Here is an 11326-nt window from a genome sequence, read left to right as displayed (position 1 = left end):
GCAGTTTTTGTTTGTTTTGCATCAATCGTGTGCGAATGTTTTTCATAACAAAATTTATTTATTTAAATATCTAGCCATTGCATACATTTATTGGACAATTGAAAATGTCTAGTGAGTCTATCTCAACAACCAAGTATCCATGACTAAGAGGTTAGAATAGTTCAACCAATTTGATTTGGAGATTGTGACTTACCGACATAAGTTTAATTGACATGTGAATAATTTCTCTGTGCGTGTATCAAGCGTCATACTCCATGAGAAAATGTTGGGGCATGTTGGGTATTTGGATAGGATTTGCTTGGTAAGTAAACAAGATCTTCTTATGAATATGGATTGTTGATTGTTTGAGTTGACTCGAATTTGATTGGGACTTGTATAGGCCAGTACTACAAGTCAACCCCTCGGAACCCTTAAATCGACCAATTCGAGCCAATTTACACTCCACTGGAATGAGCCATGACCAGTCACACCTTGTTCACTCCTAACTTGAAAGTCGGCCTAGAAGAGTGGGCTCACAGGATCCGAGAGTTAACACAATATGGGACATTCGCAAAAGTTGAAGATCTACGATGTACCTCCAATGGTTTGCTTATACTATGGGAGTAAAGAAGCCTTATCACCCCTATTGAGTCTACAGTTAAGATGGCCTTGTTATAAAGGATGGGTCAAGCTCACTATTGTCCTTTCTCTCTTTAAGATCTCTCAAATTTTGAATTACCTAATTTCATCTATTAATATTTTCTTGTATTTTATAGATCACTATCTCTCGAATTTTGAATTACCTAATTTCATCTATTAATATTTTCTTGTATTTTATAGAACGAGTGATCGAAAGATAAAGATGAGTTTGGATGGAATAATGATTATTCCTATTTAAACCAACATCATCCATATCTTTCTTTCAGCCAAAATTAATTTTCAAATACACTTTGAATTTGAGAGTCCAAACAAAGTTTGGAAAGAGAAAAGTAGCCAAAAACATATATGGGACCTACCCATTAGTGGTTGGTCATAAGTGAGCTTCACAGGAGCCATGTTCAACATAACTTGAGCAAGTCATGATTCAACTTGAACTCAGACAAGTACAAGGCCAGACAAGTTACTAGGTAAAAAAAAAAAAATGCTTACTAGGGGAGGAGGGAAGTTCCACTCCAAGTTAATAGCCATTTCACCCCTAAGAAAAAGGGACACTAATTGCGTGTAATCAATGTAACCCCCTCATATGGCCTAATGAAAAAGTATAGTGTACTTAAGTCTTAAGTGAAATGACACTTTGCCATTTTTACTGGATGTCCAATTATTAACATGGACACATAACACTTTTTCAAAGAGCATATTAGGTGTGGCTGGGCTTTACCTAACTAATATTGCCCTGACCATGGGCTCACCTGAATATATGTATTGCATATCCACATCGTTCATCCATTTTTCCAACTCATATTAGGGTATGATCTAAAATGGAAACAGATTCAAATCTTAAGTGGACCACGCCGCATAAAATGGTGGTGATTGACCATTAAAAACTTCTTGTAGGCCACGAAAGTTTTGGATCAATCTGATATTTATTTTTCCCCTTCATCCAAGTCTGTGTGATCTTATCAATAGGCCGGATGTTAAATAAACATTATGGTGGGACTCACTGCTCTTTCTCATGGTGTGGTCTATTTAAGAATTGGGTCTCCTTCATTTTTTACCTCATGCCCTAAAACAAGTTAGAAAAATGGATGGACAGCATGGATATACAAAATATACATGGAAGTGGGCCCACAGTCAAGGTTGCAATGTATTGGATGAGATCAAGGCCGCACCTAATCCACTCCCACCTTTTCACATGGTCATGTCACTACTTAATAGCAAGCAATTTTAAATCATGAAAACAGATGCAACTGAACTCTGTCAGGCATGTGCATGAAGTAGGTGCTCCCAATAAACCTCCCTATAGTCTGAAGCAAGCTTCATAAATACGGCGAGGCCTTTTCAACTTTTCGTTCATCTAGAAAAGTAGCCCAACTATTATATTTGTGTTTCCATGGTCTGAAATGGAGAACCCATCAAATATCTAAGAGTTGTCCACTTCATTTTATATCAAGTGTCATTCTCGGACATGTCCCACTCAATTTTTGCACCCACATTTAATAGAAATTTTTGTTGCGACATTAGTAGGTAGCATTTACAAATGTTAGTTGAGAGGAATATACACTAATCATTTTATAGAAATTTTCATCCATTACTTGGGAGGGATATACACCATTCATTCATGAAAGAGTCCAAACGGATGTCTGCTGGGGATCACATGTGACACGTGTATGACATTTGAGCCCTTAATTTTATAAGGCTATTAAATGACAACCAACCGTTAATGTACTTTTTCACAATAATAAATCGTTACCGTACATGTGTGGCCCACCTGATGTTGGACTGGCTGATTTTGATTCACATACAAATTTTGTGGGTCCCACATGATGAATGAAATGGTTCGGAGGAGCGAATCATTGTACTATCCAGCAGTCTGTATGCAGAGGGAAGCGTGGTCCCATCCATCTCGTGAAAAATATCGTTCTCGGCAGTTTCTCGACGTCGGAGTATCTCGGGAGATTTTTAGATTTACGTGTTTTTGTCGTCATGGATCATCAGGAAAGGACATTGCTCTATTATCCTGAGCAACGGTAGTACGGGAAAAGTGGGGCCCACGTAATGTATGCACAAAATCCAAGTCGTCCATCAGATGCATCGCTGTATTTTATCCACAATGCCCAAAAATCATGCCGATCTGTGAATCAGGTGGGCCACAGCATAGAGAACAAGATGGGAGGAAACACCCACCTCTGATTTGCGTGGGGGCATATAGTGTTACGTATGTGTCATCCAGGCCATTCAAACTCATCATCTGGTCTGGATGAAGGGTCAAGCCATGAATCGGGTTGCTTTGAAAGTTAGGTTTGTGTCCATGCAGTGCAAATCAAGGGTGGACGTTCCCTCCCAATTAGTTAACTATGGTGTTGCCCAACTGAGTTGTATTATATCATGCTGATTTTTAAAACAAGAGGATATCATGAACATACTCATCTCATGGAGAAGTTGTATGTGCTGCAGACATCAAGTGGGCCCCACATTTGCCAATACCAGTACCATTGGACTGTAGGAGAGAGAAAAATCCGAGTGAAAATAAAATATTAAAAATATTTATTATTTATTTAATGAGTTCCTTTTAACTTTTAGTTAGTGGTGGGCCCACCTTGATGTATGTATTATACATTGATATCGTCCATTCGTTTTGGCCTATAGACACAAAATAGGGATGTGCATCGAGTTGAACCGCCTTAGCTCGACTTGACTTAAACACTGGCTGACCTCAGCTCGTATAGGTCCTCGAGCTTGACTGGCCAGCTCAACTCGAGCCAATTCAAGCCAAGTTCATGCCAAGATTGAGCCGAGTTCGCCATTGTAGCATTTTCACAAACACCACCTTCGAAATCTCACTACATTTGAGACAGTAGCAATGGTTTTACAAGTATTTTATCAACTATCTTCTAAGCAACATAAAAATTAAAAAAAAAAGAATGCTGGTTTCACATACATACCTTCCTTGCCATCGGCCACAATTCTTTGAGTCATTTCATCAAACACTTGGTGAGCAACATCAATATCAAAGTAACTGAGTCACCGAACTAGTTCGATCTGAGTTCGAATTGAGTTGGGTTCGATCCGAGTTGAGTCAAGTTGGGCTAGGTCAAACTCGGCTCGAAGTCATTTTTGAGCTCAAAAAATCAGCTCGACCCGGCTCGAACTCAACTTCAAACCCCGTCAAATTGAGCTTTTTTGAGTCAAGTCAAGCGAGCTAACCGAGCTAGCTTGGTTCATGTACACCTCTAACAAAAAATGAATTAGGTCCAAATTTTAGGCGCTCCATACCATAGGAAGGAGTGGTGATTGACCGTTAAAAACTTCTTGTGGGCTACAATGGTGTGGGATCAAATTGATATTTTTCTTTCCTTTCATATAAGTTCGTGTGATCTTATCAACAGGTTGGATGGCAAATAAAGATTACAGAAACATTATGGTGGGCCTTAAGAAGTTTTTAATGGAGTGTTGTAACATTATGGTGGGCCTTAGTAAGTTTTAAATGGTGTTCAATCAGCACTGTTTCTTATGGTATGGTTAACCTAAAAGTTGGATCTGCTTCATTTTTTCGCCCATGGTCTAAAATGATATAGAAAAATGGATAGACCATGTGGATGTAGAATACATACATCAAGGTGGGCCCCCATGGCAAGGGCTGGATCATCACGGGCAAGGACGAGGCTGCACCGAATCTACTCTCACGTGGAATATGGGAGTGTTAGAAGCCCAACTGTATCACATATATCACATGTGAAGTGTTTGAAGTTGTATTGTAGAACATGTGGCACAAGACACACATTAGCATATTTGACACATGTGCCCCACTTAAAGCTAGATGGTAGAACTTGTACACATTAGCACTATCGGCACATGTAGCATATTCCCATCAAGTGACACATGTGGCCCATTGCGCATGTGGGGTGTTTTGTATGTGTGTGGCACCAAAGAATGTGAATGATAGTATGAGGCACGAGAGAAGATAGATGGTGGATATGTGGTGCATTAACACATGTGGGACTCTTTGCTTGTCAAGGGAAGATGGATGGTGGCACATATGACATGGTAGCAGATGTGAAGCACAATAAAAGATAGATAAGTGCTCATTTGGCACCGTGAAACATGTGAAGTGATTGAAGATAGATAATAGTTTCATGAGAAATGGCGTTTTCTTTTCTTTTCTTTCCAAGAATCTAAACCAGCCTTAAAATCTAATGCATTTTAGAAATATCACAAGCTTATCAAAATAATATCATTTTATCACTTTCAAGTGGAGACATCACAATAAATTTAAAATTATTTGCAATATTTGTTACAATGGTCCCATCTCAATCCATAGGCTGCGAACATGAGGTGATCTCAAAATCCTAATCTACAACTGGTCCCCCTCCTTGCCTCACTTCTCACCTACCTTATTGACTAAGGGGATTTGTATGATCATGATTGCATGACGCGTGGAGTCTACTTTTGATAAATTTTCATTTACACCATCAACGGCTTGTTTGGTTGCTAGGGAATTTATTTTCTAGCTTTTAGAATTTTTGGGGAATGTTATAGCTGCTTAGGGGCGTTTGGCATATGGAATTAGATAAGATTAAGTGGGATTGAATAGACACTACCACCAATTAAATCTCACACCATACTTATTTTACCAAGTATATATGCATTAAAAAATGAGTCATGTATTATGGAGGATTACAAAGAATTCCATGAAATTATAAGAATATTTTCAAATCTGTTTGAAAATTATATTTGAAATTTAAAATATAGCATTTCTTGGATATTTATTAAATTTTATTTAGTTGATAAATAGTTGATTTAGAAAACTTAAAAAATGTCAAAAATTCTATTTCAAGTTATAAGGCTTTTCATTTCCCCTAAGAAAAAACTTGGGCAAGTATTTTTTAGAGTATGTTTGGGCAGAAGGATAACCATGAAAAGCATAGTCCACCGATGAGGCTTTTTTTTATGCGATATGAATGATAAGATGTGACCATTATTACAATTTTTTATCACGAATTTTTTCAACAATAGCTGCATGGTGAATTATTATCTCATAAATATTTTTAAAAAAAAAAAATCAATATCCATACAAATTATCTAAAAATAAAATCTATATTCTTTTTCTTCATTTAAACACTCCTCTTGAAAAAGTTGAGAAATTGAACTTTTGAAGTAGAAACCAACCAAAATGTGTAAACCTAACTTTTATTTTTTGCTAGAGCTTTGCAAAGTAACATACACCCTTGGAAAAGTTAGGGAATGGAATTATTAGAGAAGGTAAAAATCAATTTAAAAGACTTAAAAGTGTTTTTTAAGCTTTACAAAGCTGACGTATAACGCATGTCAGCTATTGTACACACCACCACATGTTCCAGCACGCCATATAAGTAAAACATCTAACCATCCATCATATAGACCTCACCAGCATGGGTAAGAAGTGAAACATCCAAGCCATCCATCACATGGACCTCACCACGTAGATGCTACTGCCAAAAGTTAAAGGTGGTCCACTCAGCATGCATGCGATAATATTAGGAATAAGGGAATTGGTAAGAAACGTCTGGCTGATTTTTCACAACCATACATTCGTTCAGTTAATTTTGGGCCCCCAAACTAAACGGAACGGCGTAATTCTTTGAGTTACGAAATCTTCTACTGTTACTCTTTTTATAGATGGCTTGGATCTTGCTCCCGCTGGCACACATGATGGCACGTGTATTAACCAACTTGTACACACGCGTGAGCTTATCAAAGCTCATTTTTATCAAACTAAAAGAATTACTAAGCTGAGAAATATAAAAGCAACCAAATATCTCCCAAATCTTTGGCTTACATAATGGATTGCCCTAACTTCTAAAGGAGAATTACACACGGGACAACCACACACTCCAACTGTGTATGTAGAGCTGGCATGGGATGACTCGACTCATCCGATTCATTTAGACTTGACTCGATCTGAAGTGAGTGGGTGAGTCGATCGAACCAAGTAGACTTCGTCCAATATGAACTCCAATCGAATCATGTTCGGGTCACCCAGTAACTTGACTCGGCTTGACCAAAAATCTAACTCCGTACTGACTTGACTCAATCTAGAACCCAACTCCTACATATATATTAAAATAAACTTCAAATTTGACGTTTTAGATCTAAGATGTATGTGTGTAGCTGATGAAGAGGCCACAATTCTGGCAGGTTCACCTAGGTTTTGAGTTGTGATTTCAACCCATGGATACTTGCTACACCTGACCCAATTCAGTACTTGTGATTGGGTCATACTCAATTCAGATTACTCCAGGCCATGACCCGGACTTGGATCAGGTCAAGCATGCTGGACTTGATACCAAGCCAGGTCGAGTTTGGGTCAGGTCTATTTCAAAATCGAATGGAGTCGGGTCAACCCTAACTGGGTCCAACTTAACTCGATGTCTAGCTCTATGTTTATGTAGAATAGAAACCATGCATGTAGTTAGGGTTGTCAACGGACTGGGCCTGGGGATGGTCTCGGCCCGGACTTTGAACTGTTTCCGGCCAGGCCTATTAAAAATTCTAATTTTACAGGCCCGGCCCGGCCCATTCACACTCCTACATGTGGTGCAACTCCTCACGGCCGGGCACCGTACATCCGAAGAATCATTTCTATCGAAAACACTTGTGGTGCAGTCCACTTCAAACAATCAAACAATCAGGACCGTAGTTTACGCATTCAATTTTTTGTAGCCCACTTAAATTTTGGAGTGGCCCACTTAACTCATGGATCGATCTGTCTTTGTATGTACCTTACATCCATGCCGTCCATCCATTTTGACAGCTCATTTTAGGGTATGATGCAGAAAATGAAGCAGACCCACATCTCAGGTGGACCACGCTTGAGGGAGCAGTGGTGATTGACCACTAAAAACTTCTTATCAGCTACAAAAGTTTTGGATCAACCTGATATTTGTGTGGTCCATTCATCCAGGTCTTTCTGGCCTTATTAACAGGTTGGATGGAAAATAAACATTCCAGTGGCTCCCAAGAAGTTTTTAATGGTGGGTATTCAATCACCACTGTTTCCGGTAGTGTGGTCCACATAAGGTTTGGATATGCCTCATTTTTTAGATCATGCCCTAAAATGAGCTGTCAAAACCGATGGACGGCGTAGATGTAAGGCACATACATCGAGGTGGTTCCCACAGTCAGGAATCCACCGAAGCCGTGCCTGACATTATTAGGGGCGCATCTAATGGAGAGATTAGATGACACTCACACCATTAGGCCCACAGCTCGAACGTATGGGAAATCCGGTACGTTAGAACGCATGTGATCATTCTCCAGTTCTTACTAAAATGTCTGTTGTAGCCATCATTCTCCCCCAATCAGGGAGATGCAGCGTGTGAACAGTTCATCCGCGGTGGTACCCATCCAATTAAAATCAAAGGCCAACCAATCAGGCCCACCTGCACAGACTGGCGGTGATGCAGGAAGAGCGTGAGAAAGTGAAAAAGAAGATAAACGTCTTTACCTCGTATAAAGGCCTTGAATCTAAAAGGTCGTTTTTTGATTTTTTTTTTTGATTTTTTTTTATTTTTTTAAGATGCAGAGAAAATTTGAAATAATTTTATTGAATAATTATCTAATTGTGTATGATTTCCTGATTAGACCAATAATAAAGAAAAGATAAATTCTAATTCAAAATTAATTAAAAAATAAATAAAGTATAATCTTTGTAAAAGTTATCCAAAATAGTAAAACTCATTTAAAGTCTAATTTGTCAAAAAATAAAAAGTCTAGATAAAACTTAGGCCTCGTTTGTTAAATCTGAAGTCTAAAATCTAAACCCTGAATCTGAAATCTGAAGCCTAAATCTAAAATCTGAAGTAAAAAAACTTGTTTGGTAACTATGGCTGAAGTCTGAAAATTAAGTAATGAATTTGTTAAAAAATATCTGAAATGTCTGAAATATGTTAATTTGACACATTTGCCCCTATGCCCCTATCTATCTCGTGTTTGGAAATGCTTTACGTTATAAAGAAATTATTTTTTATTAAATGAAAATAAAATTATTCTATTTAATTCAAATAAACTATAAAGTATTTAATAGAAAATTAAAATATCATTATTCATAAAAACAGATAAAAAATTAATGAATTGCATGTATAAGTGTGGCGGCAATTTCTTCTCGCATATTGGACATAATAGTTTGTTCGAAGTTTCCAAATACTCCTTCCACTTCAGGCATATCATTCTCTGATTTGATATTCATCTTTGAAAGAGCATTTTCATCATTGTATTGTTGGAAGAGTGGATCGGATATAGATTCTTTTTTGATGTAGTTAGCATGATTTTTATTAAGAGTGATGAAATGATTTTTAATAAGAGAATGAGATCAGTGAGGCAACTTAACATAAGCATCACACTAAAAGTTTTCTTCCGTGGGATTGTGAAGTGAGGCCCATTGCTTTGAATTCGAGTGAGATTTTATAACAAATGCACCCTTTGTCTTGCTTAGTTCAAAACCACATTTTCAATGTTCCTTTGTTGGTTGGATTTCAGCTGTATGTCTAGTGGGCCTCATCATGGTTTATCCAACATTCACTGGGAGCTCGGCATGTATCTTGAAAGTAGACTGGTAGCTCTTAAGAAAAAAAAAAAAAACTATTCCCTTGTAAATATGTGGCCTACCAACTCAGGGGACTCGCCTGATGTTTGGGCCAAGTTATTAAGATAGTGGGGCCCACCTGATGCATGGATCGGATGTCCCCCAGGGCATGCCAGGTTGGTATGTAATTGAGGTGCATGTGAACTTCTCTAAACTACATATATTGGTTTGTTTTTAATTATTAAAATCCAAAAATCCAAAGGAGAATGATCACTTGAGTTTGAAGGTATGGTAATTACCATAGGTGGGAGTTGTATGGATCCACCGTTATGATTGAGTGCCGTCCAACCGTCCATTAGATACTCCCCATGTTAGGCCTAGATCCCAAAATCAAACCTGATCCACACAGCTCAAGTGGACCACACCAAAGGAAACCATAGAATACATCCATATGGAATGCGGGGTCCACCATGTTGTGTATATGCCATCCAACTTATCAGTACAAATCTAAGTTGAGCCACATCAAGTGAATATATTGGTTTTAGCCATGATTGTACATTTTCCCCTGCAGGTGCCCCACCCGAGTTTCGGATCGGGATGATTCGATGTATGATTAATATGAGGATTTTCAACAGATGTACAGCTTGGATTCCACATAAACATTACGGGTGGGCCCCACATAGTTGGAATGTTTGTGATCATTACTAAAATCAAATTTTCATGGCTCAAAAAACCTAATTTAGAGATCACAGTCCCCAAAACCTGATTCAAAATGTGTCGTTTGGGTGTGCAATCCACCCCAAAAATTCTATATAGCACAGTTTCACAACATCCCAACATGCAATTTGTTTGGATATGATGGCCATGTATTTGATTATTCCACGTTTTCACTAAATGGGCCATTAATTCTCCTTAAACAATGAACCCATCAAAAAAGTAAATAAAATAAAAGTGATCCACAAAAACAAATTGATCTTGATAGAGGAGTTTTTAAATGAAAAAAAAAAAAGTTCATTGGCACACGGTGCGCACTGAGAGTTAATGCTGGCATTCTCAAAACTTCACTGGCCCCACGAATGTTTCAACTGTGGACATTTAATTATCACTCTTTTGGCCCACTTGAGCATTGTATACGGTTCGTCTTTGGCCTCATGTCTTAAAATGAACTCACAAAACGGATGGACGGTGAGGATTTCTCACAAACATCCCAGTGGACCCATCTGCGTTCCCAGCGCAGGAACTCCCCGCGAAAGGCTTTCGCAGGAAACCAGCGTCCTAGACGGAAACGGATTGGCTACTCCCCCAGCTACTAGCGCTGGTGGTCGGTGCTCTGTTAGCCCTTCCATGATGTATGTATTTCATCCATTCCGTTCATCCATTTTTACAGATCATTTTTGTGCTTCGCCCCAAAAATTAGAGGGATACAAATCTCAGGTGGACCACAATATAGGAAAACAATAATAATTGGATATGCACCATTAAAATCCTCCTAAGGCCCACTGTACTGTTTATTTTCCATCTAATCTATTCATAAGGTCAAAAATATCTGGATGAAGAAAAAACAAATTTCATATTGATCTGAAACTTCTGTGACCCCAAAAGGGTTTCAATGGTAGACATTCAATCCCCCGCTGCTTTTTGCAATGTGGTCCATTTTTTCTTTAGATCTGTCTTATTTTTCAGTTCAAGCCTTACGTCGAGCTCGAAAAATGGATGGACGGTTTGGATATAACAAATACCTCGTGATGGGACCCACAGAAATGACTTCAATGCACCAGCCAATCCGTCCCAGGCTCCCAGGGACGCGGATTGCGTACTGAGTAACCCAACACGCTGAGCGTACTGAGTAAACTCTGTGGGGTCCATCATGATTTACATATTTTATTCACTCCGTCCATACATTTTAAAAGATAATTTTAGGGCTCTGTACCAAAAAAAAAGTATATCCAAGTCTCATGTAGACCTCACCAAGGGAAACAGTGTGAATTGAAATTATACAGTTGAAAATTTCTTAGGGGTACAGAAGTTGTGGTCCAATTAATCATTGGACATGTTTCTTTTATTGGATCACACCTTAAATTATCTAAAAAAATTGATGGACAGTGTGGATCAAACACATAAATCATG

Source organism: Magnolia sinica, chromosome 15, assembly GCF_029962835.1.
Source record: "Magnolia sinica isolate HGM2019 chromosome 15, MsV1, whole genome shotgun sequence".
Taxonomy (NCBI): domain Eukaryota; kingdom Viridiplantae; phylum Streptophyta; class Magnoliopsida; order Magnoliales; family Magnoliaceae; genus Magnolia; species Magnolia sinica.
The sequence above is the reverse complement of the archived record's forward strand: the minus strand, read 5'-3'. Positions refer to the sequence as shown.